The following is a 22345-nucleotide window of genomic DNA, read 5'->3' on the forward strand; positions in this document are numbered from 1 at the left end:
CAGACAATGTAGTCAACCGTCATCAATGCAGTGCAGTTCCAATCATCCAAATGATGGGAAGCACAGTAGCATAGTGGTTAGCACAACACTTTACAGGACAGGGGACCCGGGTTGAATTTTTGCTGCTGCCTGTAAGGAGTTTGTACGTTCTCCCCATAACTGGATGGGTTTCCTCCAGGTACTCTGGTTTCCCCCCATAGTCCAAAGACGTATGGGTTGGTAGGTTAAATTGTAACTTGTCCCGTGGTTAGGCTAGTATTAAATTGGGTGATCGTTGGGGTGTTGTGGCTCAAAGGGCCTGAGGAGCTTATGCCACACTGTATCTCAATAAAAAAAAATCAGAAATAAATTATTTCCAAGGACGAGGGGATAACGTCTGGAGAGAGGATGAGGAAGGTGGAATTTTGAGGACTGACAACTGATTCTACTGCAGTATTGGATCTCCAGAAACGGTAAAAGTTGCACAGTGCCAGTGACAGTCATCCATCTTGAAACAACCATTTTCCCCTCCACGAGGTCTTCAGCCAATTCAGAGTTCATTCACTGACTGCTCCATCAACTTTTATAAAAGGATGGTAGGGTACAGGAACTGTGGTGTACAAAGGCTGTTGTAAATCTAGTCAAGAAGAAAAGAAGAGCTTACAAAAGGTTAAAAAAAACTAGGTACTGATAGAGATTTAGAAGATGATAAGGCTAGCAGGAAGGAGCTTAAGAATGAAATTAGGAGAGCCAGAAGGGGCCATGTGAAGGCCTTGGCAGACAGGATTAAGGAAAGCCCCAACAGTAAGAGGATAAGGCATGAGAGAATGGGACCAATCAAGTGTGACAGTGGAAAAGTGTGTATGGAACCGGAGGAGATAGCAGAGGTACTGAATGAATACTTTGCTTCAGTATTCACTACGGAAAAGGATCTTGGCAATTGTAGGGATAACTTGCAGTGGACTGAAAAGCTTGAGCATGTAGATATTAAGAAAGAGGATGTGCTAGAGCTTTTGGAAAGCATCAAGTTGGATAAGTCACTGGGACCAGTCAGGATGTACCCCAGGCTAATGTGGGAAGCGAGGGAGGAGATTGCTGAGCCTCTGGTGATGATCTTTGCATCATTAATGGACAGGAGAGGTTCCAGAGGATTGGAGGGTTGTGAATGTTGTTCCTTTATTCAAGAAAGGGCGTAGAGATAGCCCAGGAAATTATAGACCAATGAGTCTTACTTCAGTGGTTGGTAAGTTGATGGAGAAGATCTTGAGAGGCAGGATTTATGAACATTTGGAAAGGCATAATATGATTAGGAATAGCCAGCATGGCTTTGTCAAAGGCAGGTTGTGCCTTACAAGCCTGATTGAATTTTTTGAGGATGTGACTAAACACATTGATGAAGGAAGAGCAGTAGATGTAGTGTATATGGATTTCAGCAAGGCATTTGATAAGGTACCATATGCAAGGCTTATTGAGAAAGTAAGGAGGCTTGGGATCCAAGGGGACATTACTTTGTGGATCCAGAACTGGCTTGCCCATAGAAGGCAAAGGGTTGTTGTAGATGGGTCATATTCTGCATGGAGGTTGGTGACCAGTGGTGTGCCTCAGGGATCTGTTCTGGGACCCCTACTTTTCTGGATGAGGAAGTGGGGGGATGGGTTAGTAAATTTGCTGATGACACAAAGGTTGGGGGTGTTGTGGATAGTGTGGAGGGCTGTCAGAGGTTACAGCGGGACATTGATAGGATGTAAAACTGGGGCGAGAAGTGGCAGATGGAGTTCAACCCAGATAAGTGTGAGGTGGTTCATTTCGGTAGGTCAAATATGTTGGCAGAATATAGCATTAATGGTAAGACTCTTGGCAGTGTGGAGGATCAGAGGGATCTTGGAGTCAGAGTCCATAGGACACTCAAAGCTGCTACACAGGTTGACTCCGTGGTTAAGAAGGCATATGGTGCATTGGCCTTCATCAACCATGGGATTGAGTTTAACAGCTGAGAGGTAATGTTGCAGCTATATAGGACCCTGGTCAGAGCCAACTTGGAGTACTGAGCTCAACTCTGGTTGCCTCACTACAGGAAGGACGTGGAAACCATAGGAAGGGTGCAGAGGAGATTTACAAGGAGGTTGCCTGGATTGGGCAGCATGCCTTATGAGAATAGGTTGAGTGAACTTGGCCTTTTCTCCTTGGAGCGACGAAGGATGAGAGGTTACCTGATACAGGTGTACAAGATAATGAGAGGCATTGATCGTGTGGATAGTCAGAGGCTTTTTCCCACGGCTGAAATGGCTAGTACAAGAGGGCATAGTTTTAAGGTGCTTGGAAGTAAGTACAGAGGAGATGTCAGGGGTAAGTTTTTTTATGCAGAGAGTGGTGAGTGCGTGGAATGGGCTGCCGGTGGCGGTGGTGGAGGCGGAAGTAATAGGGTCTTTTAAGAGGCTCCTGGAAAGGTACATGGAGCTTAGAAAAATAGAGGGCTATGGGTAAGCCTAGGTAGTTCTAAGGTAAGGACATGTTCGGCACAGCTTTGTGGGCCAAAGGGCCTGTATTGTGATGTAGTGTTTCTATGTTTCTAAAACCCTTGAGGGGAAGTTTTGGAAATGATATAAGGGCAAGAGGAGCTATTTAAATGTTTCAGTTTCTGAATGAGCAGACATGCATGTCAATGTTGTAGGGGTGAACCTCAAAAGTCTCCTGTGTGGGGATTGGGAGGACAGTGCGGTGGGGCCATTGCATGGTCACTACTGCTAAGAAATTTGTGCCCATGAATGCTCCAGCAAAGTCTACATGATTCCTCTGCCAGGGCAATGCTGGCCAGTCCCAGGGACGAAGAGGCATTGCTATTGATTGGCATCTTCTGGACATGTTAGCATCCCGAACTGTGCATAGCTAATTGCTCTACCTGGTGATTTATCCCAGGCCACCAGACAAAGTTTTGAGCCAACACTTTCATTTTGACCACATCGAGATTACCGGCACATAGCCCCTCCAACACTTTAGCTCTCAGTTTGGATGATACAACAACCCTCAGTCCCCACATAAGGCAACTTCCATCAAGGGCAAGTTCGTCCTGCCACTGGTAAAAATGGGGAACCGGAATTTCTGCTGCACATTCCAGCCACTTTGGGTGGCCATGTAGACCTGAGTCAGTGTGGGCTCTTTTCTGCTTTCCCTTTCCAAAATGTCTACCATGATAGGGAGACTTTCAATTTGCATTAGGGAGAAACTGTCAAGAGGAGTGTTCACTTTTGTAAATTTTTCAGTTATTTACTGTTCAAAGGATAAATGGAACAATCCATAAGCATTTCCATGTTTAGTGTCTTCTTGAATTTGATCTGTAATTGCGTCCTCCAAGAAACTGCGCCCCCTCTGTATTTGCGCTGCTCTGTTAGTGCAACACCCTTTCGTGGATTGAAAATGGACACTAGTGGCTGATGATCAGTAATGAGGGTAAACTCTCTCCCATAAGTGTACTGGTTGAAAAGGTTTACACTCCAAACCAGACACAAGGCCTCCCTGTTAATCTGTGCATAATTTTTCTCTGCAGCGGTAAGGTGCAAAGGCTGTGGGACGTTCACTTCCATCACTCATAAAATGTGACATAACTGCACCTACGTACACCATAAAGGCACACACTTGGCGATTCAGGAACAGCTTCTTCCCTGGCAAGTAGTCATCTCGGCTTCATTTAAAACTTCCTTATCATCACTGGTATGTTTTGTAACTCCAAAACATAAAACTAATCAACAGGAAAACATGGAGCTGGGGATATGTGTATACTTCGCTTTTACTTTAGTGAGGCATGCAAATATGGCACGGTGGCTTAATGGTGTATACCATTCATGGACTTCGTACATATAACCCATATTTATGTAAACAATGTTTAATCAAACAATATATTTGCAATATTTATCAACTGTTATTGAGACATTAAATACACAACACATCCAGTCCAGGTGACTTATCTTCCTCAAGTCATTTCAGCTTCCCAAGCACCTTCTCTTTACCAAGTATACTTATTACCTATTAAGATGATCTGCTAATTCTTTGTTCCCATAACCACCTCTCCTGTGGTCCGAAATCCACCCTCACCTCTTTTTTACTCTCTATCTAAAAAAATCTTTTGGTATCTTCTTTTATATTATTGGTGAGCTTGCCTTCATAATTCATCTTTTTTCTTCTTATAGCTTTTTTAGTTGCCATGGTAGAAGATTGGCTTACTGGCAGGAGGCAAAGCGTGGGAATAAAAGGAACCTTTTCTGGTTGGTTGGAAGTGACTAGTGATGTTCCACAGGGTCTGTGCTGGGACAGCTTCTCTTCACAATATATGTCAATGATTTGGATGACAGAATTGATGGGTTTGTGGCCAAGTTTGCAAACCATAGAAGATAGGTGAAGGGGCAGGTAGCATTGAGGAAGCAGTAAGGCCAAAGTAGGACCTAGACTCCACATCCACTCTATCTATTCCTTTCAATATTTGATAGGTTTCAATGAATGATAGGACTGAAGAAAGGTATCAGTCCAAACCGTCTTCTGTTCATTTCCATAGATACTGCCTGACCTGCTGTTCCTCCAGCATTTTGTGTGTGTTGCTTATAGGTGAATGGTTGTGCACTAGGGAGTGTAATGGAACAGTGGGACATAGGAGGATAAATGCATAGTTCATTGAAAGCAGCATCACAGCTAGTCAAGGGATTTAGCATGCTGGTTTTCACCAGTCAGAGCATTAGGAGGTGGGACATTATGGTGCAAATGTATAAGTCTTTGATAAGGCTGCTCTTGGAAATCTGTGTACTGTTTAGATCACAGTATTATATCAGGAAAACATGGTAAAACTGGAAAGAGTGCAGAAAATATTTAGCAGGATGTTGTCAGGATGAGAGGGCCTGAGTTATAGGTAGTGGTTGGTTAGGATAAGTCTTTATTCCATAGAACATATGAGAATAGAGGGGTGACCTTATAGAGATGTTTAAAACAAAGAGAGGCATAAACTGAGTGGATGGAAACAGATTTTTATACAGGTCGGGGAGTCCAAAACCAGAAAACATAGATTTAGGATGGGAAATAAGAGGGTCTAGGACCTGACTGGCAGCTTTTTCCACATAGAGAATGATGGCTATATGGAACGAGCTACCAGAAGTAATTGCAGAAAGGACAATATTATGATTGAAGAAGCACTTCGATAAGTACAAAGAGGGACAGAGCTCGAAGGAATTTTTGCAGGAGGACGAATATTGAGACTAGCTGGGTGGGCAACGTAGTCAGCAGGGACTCGTTGGGATGAAGGGTCTGTTCCTATGTTGTAATGCTCTATAAGTTTGTAGTCAAGCTAACTTGTGAGAAAATAACTAAGGTTTTCAAAGAGGGGCAAGATCAATATCAACTCCGAAAGAGGGGGATTATTGATAATACGTTCTGTCCTGGAGGCTACATCCAGAGGTAAAATGATGATACTGAATGCTGGGTTGCTTGTTAAGATTCAGTATTGTCTGTTGTATACAGTGGTGCTATAACATTTGTGAATCCGTCGAATTTTCTCTATTTCTGCATAAGTATGACCTAAAATGTGATCAGATCTTCATGTAAGTCTTAAATCTTGATAAAGAGAACCCAATTAAATAAATAACACAAACAATCATTCTGCAGAATTCCTGTTGTTTGCAAACAATCATTATACATGTTCATTTATTTATTGAGAAAAATGATCCAATATTACGGGAATTTGTTGGAAAAGTATGCAATCCTCTGGGGTAGTGCCTTCTACAAAAGCTATTTGGAGTCAGGCGTTCAAACCAATGAGATGAGATTGGGGTTATGGGTTGCAGAGGTGACCTGCCCTATAAAAAAGACACACAAAGTCAGGTTACTGACACAGCCTGCTCTTCTCAAGAAAGATCCGTTTACGTGCACCATGCCTCGATCAAAACAACTTTCAGAAGACGTTAGAAGAAGAATTTTAGAGTTGTATGAAGCTGGAAAAGGCTACAACAGCATTTCTAAAGACCCGAGTGTTCATCTGTCCACAGTGACAGAAATTGTCTCCAAATGGAAGAAACTCAGTACTGTTGCTATTCCCCATTGGAGTGGGCATCCTGCAAAGATTATACCAAGAGCTCAATGTGCAGTGCTGAAGGAGGTAAAAAGGAACCCAAGGGTAACAGCAAAAGACTTTCAAGAATCTCTAAAACTTGCTAAAGTCTCTGTTCATGTGTCCACTATAAGAAAAACACTGAACAAGAGTGGTGTTCACGGAAGGACACCACGGAGGAAACCACCGCTCTTCAAAAAGAAAAACATTGCTGCACATCTCAGGTTTGCATAAGACCACCTGGATGTTCTACAATGCTCTGGGACAATGTTCAGTAGACAGGTGAGACAAAAGTTGAACTTTTTGCCAGAAATGCAGAGGTTTCCAGCATCTGCAAATTTTCTCTTATTCCTGATCTTAATCCTACAGAATTGTTGTAGAAGGACCTGAAGCAAGCAGTTCATGCAAGGAAACCCACCAACATCCCAGAGTTGAAGCAGTTCTATAAGGAGGAATGGCCTAAAATTCCTCCAAGCCGATGTTCAAGACTGATTAACAGTTACCGGAATATTTGGTTGAAGTTATTGCTGTGCAAGAGGGTCACACCAGTCACTGAAAGCAAAGGTTCACATACTCTTTCCAACAAATACATGTAATAGTGGATCATTTTTCTCAATAAATAAATGCACAAGTATAATGCTTTTGGTGTTATTTATTTAATTGGGTTCTTTTTATCTAGTATTAGGACTTGTATGAAGACTTGATCACATTTTAGGTCATATATATTCAGAAATAGAGAAAATTCTATAGGTTTACAAACTTTCTGGCATCACTGTAGATAGTTGCTTTTCTGATGTTAGTTGTTGCCCAATATCAGTTTCTAGGGATGTCTGGCATGGTGTATAACCATGAAAATATTGTTCACACCATATTCATGTGGGTGTTCATACTGTAAGCCTGTTACACAGCAGAGTCCTGTGGTGTGCCTGCTTTTTAACTACGTGGTACTGTCATATTCATTGTATCACATTTAGATGGAGACGTAACATAAAGATTTTTACTCCTTGTGTATGTGAAGGATGTAAGAAATAAAGTCAATTCAATTCAAAACAATAATACTTTTTCTGCTTTAAGGTTGTTGAAAGAAACAGGTACCTGTCACTGAGCAACTTCAGGACAAGTTTTTAACACCAAAAACAGTTTTTTTTGCAGTGTTTCCCTGTGGCTAATCAAGCAGAGTCTCATTTCTCCAAGGCCTTCACATGGATTGGCAAAAATGCAGAAGAGAGCAAGCCCAGTGCCAAAGCTAATGCATTGACTAATCTCTGGATTGTCGAATGCAACACAAACAGTTGTGTGGTTTGAATAGAAAATATTGCTGCCCTTTATGTTCTTAGCATGTATGACTAAGCTCAAGAATCAAACAGATGGAAGTACCTTTAACAACAAATAACATCAGGGAGGTTGAAGGTGATATTGTGAAAACCCAAAATAATGTGATATGCAGTATAAAATGCAATATTTCTGATGGGGATTGAGTAGATTTTTATGGTACAAAGCAAAGATATCTTGCTTAAAGTTGATGTGCAGAAAAGAAGATTATTTTAATCCAGCGGTATTAGAAGTCCAGGCGTACTGGAAATAGCTGAAAGCCAACAACTTGAGGTAACGAGCGAGACGCAAATGAGACAATTACTGATTGCATTGTTTTGCAGAAAAAGTTACCCTTGCATTGTCATAAACACAAGAAATTTTTATTCTGACATCTTCCCACTTCCTTTCCATTCCCGATGAAGGGTCTTGGCCCAAAACATAGACTGTTTATTCATTTCCGTAGATGCTGCCTGACCTGCTGAGCATTTTATGTGTGTTGCTTATCCTTGCATTGCAGATTTGCTGCTTTTTACTGTAGATCATGCCTCATGAGATGGCAGTGGTAGATGAACAAATACAAACCAACACTTAACAAGTTCTCCAAGCTTCCATATGAAGTTGAGTTAGAGAGCCATAGCAAGATCCAAGAGTGCAAAATGGAATTGGAACTGTACTATTGAGGCTGGATCAGTCAATTGTCAGTGTTGCATTGTCCCTTACAGAGTCATGTTTCAGTTGCCAGAAGTATAAAGCAAGGAACAAAAGCAATTTCAATGGCAATTTAAAAGAGCAGATGAGTGGACTTTATACTTGCATGCTAGAACAAGATAAACAGAAGCAGGAATAGACCATTCAACCCCTCAAGGCTAACCTCCCATTCAATATGTCATACAAAGCTTGTACCTTTTTGTCACTTTCCTGTGTAAACACCATTTACTTGATATTTAAAAAACATTGATCTCTGACTTGAATCTACTCAGTGACTGGGACTCCATAACCCACATGGGTAAAGAATTCTAAAGATTTAATCATTTTGGGGGTGAAGATGTTTGGTTCCAGATACCTCAGCCAGAAGAATATTACCTATCCATCCATCCTTCCAAGCCCCTTAACATTTTGTGTGTTTCAATGAGATCACCTCTTATCTCACCAAATTCTGGACAGCAAAAGCTACATATATTCTCAAAGTCAAATTCAGAAGCAGCTTTAATATTACAGGCATATGCCCTGAAATTTGTTGTTTTGGGCCAGAAGTACATTGAAATACATAATAATAAAAACTATACATTAATTGAAGTATATATACTGTATACACCAGACTACAGAGGTAAACTAAGGATGCAGAGACCAAACGAATAAATGCACTCTTCCCCAAAGAACCAAGAAAAGTATTCGCACAGTTCCATTGCAACAACATGCCAATACCTGAACAGCCAAAACAGCAACTGAGGAGTACTGGAAGAGTATATGGGAGAAAGGAACGTCACATAACACCAGTGTCCAATGGCTGAAAGACCTACAAGCAAGCCTCTGCGACCTCCCAGAGGATGAACCAGTCACCATCACAGCAGGAGAGCAAGTATGAAGAACTGGACATCACCAGGGCCTGATATGGTCCACGCTTATCAGCTGAAGAAACTAACGGTAGTATATACATGGATGGTAGCTCAAATAAACCAGCTGCTTGAAGCAGGCTCCCACCCTGACTGGCCAAAACAAGGAAGAACAGTACTCATGATGAAGGATCCTCACTAAGGAGCAACACCATCAAACTACTGGTCTACAACCTCCATGTCAACAACATGGAAGCTCCTATCGGGCATCATAGCCACCAAGCTGAAGGAACCTGTGTGTAAGTTCCCGATTCCCACTCAGAGGGGGATTGGTAATGGATCCAGAGGCTCCAAGCACCAACTACTGCTGCACAAAGCAGTTGTGCGAGACTCCAAGACTAGACAAACTAACCTAAGCACAATCTGGATTGACTACCAGAAAGCATATGACTCAATGCCCCACCCATGGATTCTGGAACGTCTGTCTCTGTACAAAGTTAACAAGACACTAAACAACTTCATCAAGAACATCAGTGGGCAGTTGGACAATGCTAGATGTTAACCCAAAGCCAATAGCACAAGTGACCATCAGATGTGGAATATACCAGGGTGATGCACTATCCCCACTGCTGTTCTGCATTGGCTTGAACCCCCTCAGCCAGATCATCTCAAAGAATGGATATGGGTACAGGTTCAAGAGTGAAGTGACCATCAGCCGCCTCCTGTACATGGATGACATCAAGATGCATGCCAGAAATTAAAGAGGACGAGGGCTTGAAAGTGTCAAGGCCGCAGTCCTGGAAGAAATGCAAAACATCCATGAGTATGTCAGGAAGATGGCCCCTAAAGATGACCTGTTAGGAGAATACCTCAGACAGCAGGCAGACGACACAGAAATGGAAGTGGATGAAGCAGAACCAGAGGACCAGAGACCACGGCAGGACAAGCCACTGCACAGGTTGTACCATCACCAGATATCAGAGGTGGCTGACATTAGAAAGTCCTACTGATGGCTGGAAATGGCAGGGTTGAGAGACAGCAAAGAGGCACTGCTCATGGCTGCACAAGAACAGGCACTGAGCACAAGAACATTAGAAGCTATCCATTGTTCCTGTCTGGTCTTATAGTAGCAGGGTGCAAGATGCTGGCAGGGACAGTATACACTGAACGGCACAACCTAGTTGCAGGAACTGTGCACAGGAAGATCTGCGCTGAGTACGGATTGGACACTCCCAAGTCCAAATGGGAAGCACCCTGAGAAGATAGTGGAGAATGGCAGAGCTAAGATCCTGTGGGATTTCCAAATACAGACTGATAAGAGGTACTGGCCAACCAACATAAGAGGGAGAAGTGGAGAGTCGTCATCGTGCCCGTTGCCAGCTCCCTAGGCCTGAGTTGACGTAGTAGTAGTAGTAGTTGTAGTAGTAGGCCAACCAACCAGACATAGTAATAGTGGACAAGGAGCAGAAGAAAGCAATAGTAATAGATGTGGCAAACCCGAATGACAGTAATATCAGGAAGAAAGAATACAGGAAGCTGGAGAAATACCAGGGCTTGAAAGGTCAGATAAAAAGGATGTGGAAGGTTAAAGCCAGAATAATCCCAGTGGTGATGGGAGCACTTGGAGCTGTGACACCTGAAGGGGGCGAGTGGTTCTTTATAAGACACTGGTCAGGCCGCTTTCGAAGTATTGTCAACAGTTTTGGGCTCCATATCTCAGAAAGGATGTGTGTCATTGGAGAGAGTCCAGAGCAGGTTCAAGAGCATGATTCCAGGAAATGAAGGGGTGAACATATGAGGAGCATTTGGCAGCTTTGGGACCATACTCACAGGACTTTGGAAGAATGCGTGGGGATCTCATTGAAACCTACCAAACTTTGAAAGGTCTAGATAGGGTGGATGTGGAGAGGATGTCTCCTATGGTGGGGGTATCCAGAGCTAGAGGCCACAGCCTCAGAACTGAGGGGCAACCTTTTAGAATGGAGGTAAGGAGGAATTGTTTTTGCCAGAGAATAGTGAATCTGTGGAATGCTCTGCCACAGACTGTGGTGTTGGCCAAGGCCATGGGTATACTCAAGATGGAAGTTGATTGTTTCCTGATCGGTCAGGACATCAAAGGATATGGTGAGAAAGCAGGTGCATGGGCTTGAGTGAGATCTGGGATCAGCCATGATGGAAAGGTGGATTAGACTAAATGGCCTAATTCTACTCATGTGTCTTATGGTCTAAATCCCGGGAACAACATCTGAGATCTCTGTCCAGAACAGCGTACTACTAAGAACAGCAAGGATACTGCACCAAACCCTCAAGCTCCCAGGTCTCTGGTAAAGAACCCCAGGTGGAAGGAAAAATACACATACACACACCCATAAAGGGTGAGAATAAAAATATAAGATAATAAGACTTTGAACCCTCTCCAGTTTTGGCACATCCTTTCTAAAATAAGGGGCCTACCTGCTCACAATACTCCCAAGTGAGATATCACCAGTGCTTTATAAAGTTTCAACGTTACATCCTTGCACATATAGATATATATATATATATTAGACAGGGGGAAAAAAAAACCTGAGGTAGTTTTAACAACAGGAATTCTGCAGATGCTGGAAATTCAAGCAACACACATCAAAGTTGCTGGTGAATGCAGCAGGCCAGGCAGCATCTGTAGGAAGAGGTAGTGTTCATGGGTTCATTGTCCATTGAGAAATCTGATAGTGGGAAAGAAGCTCTTCCTGAAACATTGAGTATGTGTCTTCAGGCTCCTGTACCTTCTCCTTGATGGTAGCAATGAGAAGAGGGCATGTCCTGGGTGGCGGGGGTCCTTAATGATGGATGCTTCCTTTTTGAGGCATCACCTTTTGAAGGTGTCCTGGATGCTGGGGAGGCGAGTGCCTATGATGGAGCTGCCTGAGATTACAACTTTCTGCAGGTTTTACCAAATCTATGCAGTGGCCCTTCCAGACCAGATAGTGATGCAACTAGTAAGAAGGCTCTCCACTGTACATCTGTAGAAATTTGCAAGAATCTTTGGTGACATACCAATTCTCCTCAACTCCTAATGAAATATAGCCACTGTTGTGCCTTCTTTGTAACCGCATCAATATGTTGGGCCCAGGACAGACCTTCAGAAGTATTGAAATCCAGGAACTTGAAACAGCTCACCTTTCCACTTCTAATCCCTTGATGAGAACTGGTGTGTGTTCCCTCGAATTCCCTTTTCTGAAGTCCTCCATCAACTCCTTGGTCTTACTGATGTTGAGTGCAAGGTTGCTGCTGCAACGCACTCAACCAACTATCCTGACCCTGTACACGTCCTCATCACCATCTCAAATTCTGCCACCAGTAGCTGTGTCATCGGCAAATTTATAGACGGCATTTGAGCTCTGTCTAGCCACACAGTCATGGGTGTAGAGAGGAAAGCAATGGGTTACTCATGTATTCCTGAGGTGTGCCAGTGTTGATTATGGGAGAGGTGAAGATGTTATTTTTGATCTGCGCCAACTGTGATCTCACAGAGAGGAAGTTAAGGATCCAGTTGTAGAGGGAAGTACAAAGACTCAGGTTATGGAGCTTGTTGATTAGAGTATGATTGTGTTGAGTGCTGAACTGTAGTCAATAAACAACAGCCTGATGTAGGTATTACTATCGTCAAGGGGATCCAAGGCAGAGTGGAGAGCCAGTGAAATTGCATTCTCTGCGGACCTATTGAAGTGACAGGCAAATTGTAGCAAGTCCAACCCTTGCTTAGGCAGGAATTGATTCTGTTCATGACCAACCTCTTAAAGCACTTCATCACAGTAGGTGTGAAGGCCACTGGATGATAGTCATTGACGATAGTCACTCTGCTCTTCTTGGGCACTGGTATGATTGTCGCTCTTTTGAAGCAGGTGAGAACGTCCAACTGTTGCAGTGAGAGATAAGAGCTGTCCTTGAAAACTCCTGCCAATTGGTTGGCACAGGTTTTCAGAGCCCTACCAGGTACACCATCAGGGCCTGATGCCCTGTGAGGAATCAGCCTCATGAAAGATGTACTGACTTTGGCCTCCGAGACTGAGGTCACAGGGTCACCAGATGCTGCAGAGATTTACACAGGTGTAGTTTTATTCCCCGTTTCAAATTGTTCATCTCAGCAAGCAGTCTAGCAATGCATAATTGCACTTATTCTATCTTCCTTAGAAATGGAGATGGGATCTGTGCACAGTATTCCAAGTGTGGTACCACCAGAGCTCCATAAGACTGTATGATAAAGATCAAACCAAAAATCCTGAGCTAGCAAGTTAACTTCCAGGGCTGTCTATGAGCGTAGGCAGATCCATCTGAATACTAATATCTTTCAACCACCCATATGAAAATCCATTTGTTTTCTATTTATTTCTAACAAATCTAAAAATCACACAATACTACAGAATTCTATATATGATCTGCTTTGTCCTTACCACTCATTTAACCTGTCTATATCTCCCTGAAGCCCCTTTGCGACATCCTCACAGCTTTATATCAGTAACGAAGTTCACACAACGAAGAACAGGATTGCACAGCGTCCCTGCCACAAGGAGTAATACCAGCTTATTTTTAGTAAAGTTGTTCAGTAGCAAACAGCGCACTGCCATGCAAGTTGACACTACCACAGATCATTTGATAATAACTTAAGTAACTTGCTCTTGCAAATTAAATCAGGCAGCATTAACAGAAAGCTTTTCCACACAGAAAACCTACTCTGGTGGGACTTTGCAGACATTAAGACAAAGGAAGTACTTAGTGCAAATGCAGCATACATCAAGTGAGCTACCAGTTACTGTAGCAGACTATGAAAGTAGGACAAATTTAATGGTAAAGGACTAACTCAGACTGGCTTGATAAAATGCTTAAAACAATGATGCTTCAGTCAAACCATTAACAATATTGGAAAGAAATGGCAATCTGTTCAAGATCATCTCCACTGGCATAACAGTCACTGTGTGCACATTCATATTAGAACAAATACAAAGCCATTCCAGTATCCACTGAGATCAATTCTATACACTCTAAAATGACAGGCTGAGAATAGACAAAGACAATAGATGCAGGAGTAGGCCATTCGGCCCCTCGAGCCAGCACCGCCATTCACTGTGATCATGGCTGATCATCCACAATCAGTACCCCGTTCCTGCCTTCTCCCCATATCCCCTCACTCCACTATCTTTAAGAGCTCTATCTAACTCTTTCTTGAAAGCATCCAGAGAATTGGCCTCCACTGCCTTCTGAGGACCTGAACGGGCTGAAGGTAGAAAATGGCAAGAGTGGGCCACAGACACCATGGTTGCATCTGAGGAAAACGGAATCCTCAGCATGTGATCAGCCCACAATGTCACACTGAATAAATGATAGTCAATGAAGGATACCCAGAATCCACTTCATTACACATGCACATGGAGTTACCAGCATCAAAATGGATCTCTTCTAAGCTCACATACAAATGAAAGGTTTCGGCAAAACCTAATGAATATTCTTTAATCAATGGTGGGAGAGATCCAAACTGATCCTGTTAACTCTATGTGCATGTCTTATGTAGTGGTTTCTGGGTATTTTTCAAAGTTCAAAGTAAATTTATTATACAGGAATATATATGTCAAAATCAGAATCAGGTTTATTATCACCGGCATGTGACGTGAAATGTGTTAACTTAGCAGCAGCAGTTCAGTGCAATACATAATACAGAAGAAGAAAATAATAATAAATAAATAAATTACAGTATATGTTGAATAGATTAAAAATCTTGCAAAAACAGAAATAATATATACTAAAAAAAGTGAGGTAGTGTTCATGGCTTCAATGTCCACTCAGGAATCGGACGGCAGAGGGGAGGAAGCTGTTCCCGAATCGCTGAGTGTGTGCCTTCAGGCTTCTGTATCTCCTACCTGATGGTAACAGTAAGAAAAGGCCATGCCCTGGGTGCTGGAGGTCCTTAATAATGGACGCTGCCTTTCTGAGACACTGCTCCCTGAAGATATCCTGGGTACTTTGTAAGCTAATACCCAAGATGGAGCCAACTAAATTTACCATCCTGTGCAGCTTCTTTCAGTCCTGTGTAGTCTTCCCCCCCATACCAGATAGTAATGCAGCCTGTCAGAATGCTCTCCACGGTACATCTATAGAAGTTTTTGAGTGTATTTGTTGACATACCAAATCTCTTCAAACTCCTAGTAAAGTATAGACACTGTCTTGCCTTCTTTATAACCGCATCGATATGTTGGGACCAGGTTAGGTCCTCTTGAGATCTTGACATCCAGGAACTTGAAAACGCTCCCTCTCTCCACTTCTGATCCCTCTATGAGGATTGGTATGCGTTCCTTCGTCTTACTCTTCCTTAAGTCCACAATCAGCTCTTTCATCTTACTGACATTGAGTGCCAGGTTGTTGCTGCGACACCACTCCACTAGTTGGCATATCTCACTCCTGTACACCCTCTTGTCACCACTTGAGATTCTACCAACAATGGTTGTATCATCAGCAAATTTATAGATGGTATTTGAGCTATGCCTAGCCACACAGTCATGGGTATATAGAGAGTAGAGCAGTGGGCTAAGCACACACCCCTGAGGTGCACCAGTGTTGATCATCAATGAGGAGGAGATGTTATCACCAATTCGCACAGATTGTGGTCTTCCGGTTAGGAAGCTGAGGATCCAATTGCAGAGGGAGCTACAGAGGCCCAGGTTCTGCAACTTCTCAATCAGGATTGTGGCAATGATGGTATTAAATGCTGAGCTATAGTCGATGAACAGCATCCTGACATAGGTGTTTGTGTTGTCCAGGTGGTCTAAAGCCGTGTGGAGAGCCATTGAGATTGCATCTGCCGTTGACCTATTGTGGTGATAGGCAAATTGCAATGGGTCCAGGTCCTTGCTGAGGCAGGAGTTCATTCTAGTCATGACCAACCTCTCAAAGCATTTCATCACTGTAGATGTGAGTGCTACCGGGCGATAGTCATTAAGGCAGCTTAAGTCATTAAATCACCAGATACAACCCTGAGATACATTTTCTTGCTGGCATATTCAATAAATCCACAACAGCATAACACTATAACAGAATCAATGAAAGAATGCACCAACTTGGGCATTCGATCGATGTGCAAAAGCCAACACATTCTGCAAATTCAAAAAGAAAGAATTGTAGCAGTGTGCTACACACAGCACTAAAGTAACCACACATAGTCAGTGAGTTAGAGTTGCGATAAAAGAGATTTATTCAAACTTCGCGGTCTGCTTTAAGGCCTTCCCATTCCCACCCTCCTTGGGCGGGACTGCTGTGGGGAATGCATAATCGCAGACCCTCTCCACGCGTGGCATTTTCCCCCTGCTGGTGAAGATGGCCTAGCGCCCTTTTTGGGGCCGGCCTCTCTGCTGGCGCGCGCCGGTGCGTGTGTGCTAGAAAGTGGGTCGCCACAGAATAATGGTAATAAATAAATAAATAAATAAATAGATATTGAGAACATGAGACCAAGAGTCCTTGAAAGTGAGGCCATAGCTTGTGGGGACATTTCAATGATGGGGAAAGTGAAGTTAGAGTCATAGAGAAGTGCAGCACAGAAAAAGGCCCTTTGGCCCAGCTGAAACCATTTAAACAGCCTACGCCCATCAACCTGCACTGGGACCACAGCCCTCCATACCTCTGCCATCCATGTACCTATCAAAACTTCTCTTAAACATTGAGATCAAGCTCACATACACCACTTGTGCTGGCAGCTCGTTCCACATTCTCATGACCCTCAGAGTGAAGAAGTTTCCCCTCATGTCCCCCTTTTATCTTTCACCCTTAACCCATGACCTCTGGTTGCAGTCCAACCCAACCCAAGTTGAAAGACCTGTTTGCATTTACCCTATCTATATCCCTCATAATTTTGTATACCTCTATCAAATCTCTCAATTTTCTAAGTTCTAAGGAATAAAGTCCTCACCTATTCAATCTTTCCTTATAACTCAGGTCCTCCAGACCCAGCAACGTCCTTGTAAATTTTCTCCGTACTCCTTCAAACTTATTTCCTGTAAGCAGGTGACCAAAAGTCCACATAATACTCCAAATATGGCCTCACCAACGTTAAATGAAGTTACCCATTTGGTTCAAGAGCCTGATGGCTGAGGGGTAATAACTGTTCCTGAACCCGGTGGTGTGAGTCCCGAGGCTCTCGTACGTTCTGCCTGATGGCAGCAGTGAGAAGAGAGCATGTCCTGCGTGGTGGGGGTCCCTGATGATAGATGCTGCTTTCCTGTTACAATGCTTCATGTAGATGTGTTCGATGGTGAGGGGGGCCTTACCTGTGATCAACTGGGCCATATCCATCTACTTTTTGTATGATTTTCTGTTCAAGAGCATTGGTGTTTCCTACCAGGCTGTAATTCAATACTCTCCATTACATATCTGTAGAAGTTTGACAAAGTTTTAGATGTCATGCTGGATCATCACAAACTCCTAAGGAAGTAGAGGCACCACCGTTCTTTCTTCGGAATAGCACATATATGCTGGCCCAGGGCAGGTCCTCCAAAATAATAATACCAACGAATTTAATGTTGCTGACCTCTCCACCTCCAATTCTCCAATGCTAACTGGCTCGTGGACATCTGGTTTCCTCCTCCTGAAGTCAACAATCAGCTTCTTGGTCTTGCTGATATTGAGTAGGAGATTGTTGTTAAGGCACCACTCAGCCAGATTTTCAATCTCCCTCCTATATGCTCACAACACGCTGGAGAAACTCAGCAGGTCAGGCAGCATCCGTGGAAACGATCAGTCAATGTTTCAGGCCGGAACCCTTCGTCAGGACCAATAGGACCTCCTATATGCTGATTCATCACCACCTTTGATTCGGCCTACTACAGTGGTGTCAGCAGCAAGCTTGAATATGGCATTGGAGCTGTGCTTAGCCGCACAGTCATAAGTGTAAAGCGATACAGCAGGGGTCTAAGCATACAGCTTTGTAGTGTTCCTGTGCGATGGGGATTGTGGAGAAGATGTTGTTGTCAATCCGAACTGACTGGGGTCTGCAAATGAGGAAATCAAGGATCCAATCACAAACAAGAGAAAATCTGCAGATACTGGAAACCCGAGCAACACACACAAAATGCTGGAGGAAGTCAGCAGGCCAGGCAGCATCTAGGAAAAGAGTACTGTCGACGTTTCAGGCTGAAATGTTGACTGCACGCTTTTCCTAGATGCTGCCTGGCCTGCTGAGTTCCTCCAGCATTTTGTGTGTGTAGATCAAGGATCCAATTGCACTAGATGGTATTAAGACCAAGGTGCTGAAGCTTATTGATTAGTTTTGAGGGGATGATGGTATTGAAAGCAGAGCTGTAGTCGATGAAGAGCATCCAGATGCATGCACTTTTGCTGTCCAGATGTTCCAGTGAGTGGGGAGGCAATGAGATGGAATCTGCTGTGGGCCTCTTGTCCCAGTAGGTATACTGAAGTTGCTTCTAGGCAGGAGTTGATATGTTTCATTATCAACCTTTCAAAGCACATCATTACCCTGGATGTAAGTGCTATTGGACAATAATCATTGAGGCAGGGTACCATGTTCTCCTTAGGCACCGGTATAAGTGAAGGTTGTCCCCTTGCCTCTTGAGTCTGATGTCGGCCTCCCAGACAAGATCACAGAGTCACCAGGTGCTATAGGTACGTTCGGTTTGAGATTTAGGCACTTGGAGACAGAATCAAGAAATGTTGGCAGTTTTATCAGACAGATCCTTTACACTTGCAATAAAGCACAAGACACTGCCAACAATTTTAGCTCCTAAATCAGGGAAACACATTGTGGCAACATCAAAGGTATGAAAATAGCAATCTTTCTATTGTAGTTGGGCCTTTTTGTCAAGTGCAGAATGTTCTGTTGCTGCTACTGCATAGAAATTTTCACTTTGGCAGTAACAATATGATCTACATGTTAAATATTGTCAATAAAAACTCAGAAATTGTCTCTGAAATTGTGGCAAACACCAGAAGGACCCAATCTTATAAAGAATCCACAAAGCATCAGAATTGCATCAGTGTCTCGATCGGAAATCTTTTCCCAATCATTGCAGCGAGTTAGAATATGAACAGGGAAAGATCAAATAGTCACTCAGCAATAATATCAACTACTCTGACAGAAAAGTTTTTGGTTAAAACACAAGAGTTATCAGCATGAATGCAAGTGGAAGAAGCTTTATATACAGGCCCTGTTTAGTTGTTGATTAGACCATCAAAAAAAGCCTTTGCCTTCTTGAGAGCCAACTTTCACAGTGCAGACAAGCAGACTACAATGAAAAAGGAAATGATTTTTTTCTGGTAATCATCAATAGCTGTTAGCAATTATTATGAACAGAATGGTATCAAACATTAGATTAGATTATAAAATTAGATTATGAGGACAGTCCTCATTTATTGTCATTTACAAATGCATGCATTAAAAAATGATATAATGTTCCTCCGGTATGATATCATAGAAACACAAGACAGACCAAGACTAAAACTGACAAAAACCACATAATTATAACATATAGTTACAACAGTGCAAAGCAATACCATAATTTGATGAGAGCAGACCATGGGCATGGTAAAAAAAAAAGTCTCAAAGTCCTGAAAGCCCCAACATCTCACGCAGACAGTAGAAGGGAGAAACTCTCCCTGCCATGAGCTTCCAGCGCCACAAACTTGCCGATGCAGCATCCTGGAAGCACCCAACCACAGTCCAACTCTGAGTTCATCTGAAAGCTTCGAGCCTCCGACCAGCCCTCCGACACCGAGCACTGAGCACCATCCTCTGCCGAGCGCTTCGACCCCAGCTCCGGCCGCCAAGCAACAGGCAAAGCCGAGGATTCGGGCCTTCCCTCCAGGGATTTCGGATCACACAGTAGCAGCGGCAGCAAAGCAGGCATTTCAGAAGTTTCACCAGATGTTCCTCCGTGCTCTCACGTCTGCCTCCATCAAATCAGAATTGTGCAAGGCCTCCTACTTGACAGATTACAGATACTCATCACCGGAGAAGCTGTGCGCACTGCATTGCGCCGTCACCTTCTCCTCGTCCTGATTCATCCCTCATTCATCGACCTCCATTATGGACACTAGCCTCCCCACCATCGAGGACATCTTCGAAAGGAAATATCTCAAAAAAGGTGGCATCATTCCTAATGTGCAGGACATACCGTACCTCTTCTCATTACTACCATCAGAAAAGAGGCACAGGAGGCTGAAGAAACACACTTATTGTATTAGGAACAGTTTCTTCACACCCCACCCCCACATTCAGATTTTTGAATGAAAAATGAACCCATATACACCACTTCACTATATTCCTTCTTTATTACTACTTATCAAATTTTTAATATATATTTCTTGTTGTAATTCAGAGTATATTTTATGCTTTGCACTGTATTGCTGCCACAAAACAACAATTTCGCAGCACAAGTCAAAATGTGATTCTGATTCTGATTCCAATTCTGATATATTGCAGTTTCAAATAGAACAGCTGAGAGGTCAGTCAGAATAGTCAAGGAAACTCTTAAGGACTAAACATCGCAGGTATAGTAAAAACTCAACATGAAAACAAATTACGGTATTGCTTTGCACTGTTGTAACTATATGTTATAATTATGTGCTTTTTGTCAGTTTTTTTAGTCTTGGTTTGTCTTGTGTTTCTGTGATATCACTCTGGAGGAACAAATTGTATCATTTCTTAATGCATGCATTATTAAATGACAATGAAAGAGGACTGCGTGTCCTCATAATCTGAAAATTTGAGGGCTGGCTGATAAAGTAGGCATTTCAGTGAGAAAGAACGTAGCTTCTAGCAGAACGAGCATAATCTTAGCCACACTGTTGCCCACTACACCTGGTAAGAAAGTCCAGAGTTTTCATGTACATCAAAAGATCTGCTGGAAATTAACCAAATGTGGATGGTGAAGCACTCAGTCATTTCCAAGTTGGATTGAGTGCAGTCTTTAAATAGTCAAGTGGCATAGCATGGAAGTCTGACAAAGAAAAAGAACTACCTTTGAGCTCCAATGCTTCAAAGTGCATTTAACATCAAGAGTGGTAAAAAATGAAAGAAGACACTTGACTTGTTTATTTCTGACAAGAGGTCTCAGATCTGAAACATTGACTGCTCAGAGTCATGTCCACTGGCATATGTCATGAAATTTGTTGCTTTACAGCAGCAATATATTGCAATACATAATCATAAAATTCTATAAATTAAAATAATAATGTATGTATATGAAATAGTTAAGTAGTGGAAAAAGAGAGCAAAAAAGATAAAAAATAGTACGCTAGTGTTCATGAATTTATTGTCCATTCAGAAATCTGATGGCAGAGGGTAAGAAGGTGTTTCTGTAACGTTCCAGCCTGTTCTGGCTCCTGTACCCGGTAGCAATGAGAACAGGGCATGTTCTGGGTGATGCTGCCTTTCTGAAGTATCACCTTTTGAATGTGCTTCTCTCTCTGCACAGTGCTGTTGACGCACTGAGTATTCCTTGCATTTACTGATTGTATGCACTATTTAAGGACTTAGTTCTACCTCAGTATACGAGGATTCATTTCCTTCCCCCACCATGAGAAAGTCCAGTAAAATGATGAAAAGGTGTATTACGTAATAATTTTAGTAGAATTTCTCTCAGTAAAGGGTTCAATGGAAAACCCTGGCAGGGAGTAGTATGTCATTAAGAGTGTCTCCACATTTAATTATCCATATGCAGACTTCATTAGTTGATAACAGTTTCACAGGGTAATAAATGTCTTGGCTGTGCAATTATTTCAAATTCAAAATTTCAGCCATTTAAACTACTGCTCACTTATTTCAGCAGAAGTAACTTTAAGAACTTGGCAGTTCTTTTAAGAGTTTGCCCTGCAAGCAGAAATCCTCTGTTGCTTTAATAAGCACAGGATTTATACTTCTGTGCAGTCATATCTAAACAGTGAAAATCTACTGCATATCTCTCCTGATGTCTATGTCCATGGACCTTAATTTCTACGATACAGCAGTGACCACTCTTAAAACTACTTCTTGGAAAAGTATTGTGATGTCCTGAAATTATCATAAAAGGTACATCATCAATTCAAGCCTAGATTCAAATACAGAAAGATTACTCACACTATTAAAGCTGGTTCTGATAGCTGAGCAATCTTATTGGAATAATCTTAATGTTTGTTTTAGCACTGCAATGAAGAAGCTGATGATTTAAAATCTCACTGGATCAAGGATGCAATTATTTCTTTGGACCGCTGGTAGACTCAGAGCCTTAATATATTTATCTAGCCTTACATTTAATCCTGCCAAAATATTTGAGAGCTAACAGAAGGACTTTTTAATCATTACTCCTTCCATATTCTCAAGATCAATAAATGTTCAAGCAGTGCAGGAGAAGCTTAGGGCCCTGGTTCGCCAATTCTTCACACAAATCCTGACCATCAG

General features: G+C 42.6%; 1 protein-coding gene across 5 annotated transcripts in view; it reads right to left on the reverse strand.

Moving 5' to 3' along the window:
* Window positions 1–22345, reverse strand: part of LOC140186954 (voltage-dependent calcium channel subunit alpha-2/delta-1) — a 747581-nt gene that overhangs the window by 235925 nt on the left and 489311 nt on the right. The window lies entirely within an intron of this gene.

This window comes from Mobula birostris, chromosome 23 (assembly GCF_030028105.1).
Source record: "Mobula birostris isolate sMobBir1 chromosome 23, sMobBir1.hap1, whole genome shotgun sequence".
In the NCBI taxonomy this organism is placed as follows: domain Eukaryota; kingdom Metazoa; phylum Chordata; class Chondrichthyes; order Myliobatiformes; family Myliobatidae; genus Mobula; species Mobula birostris.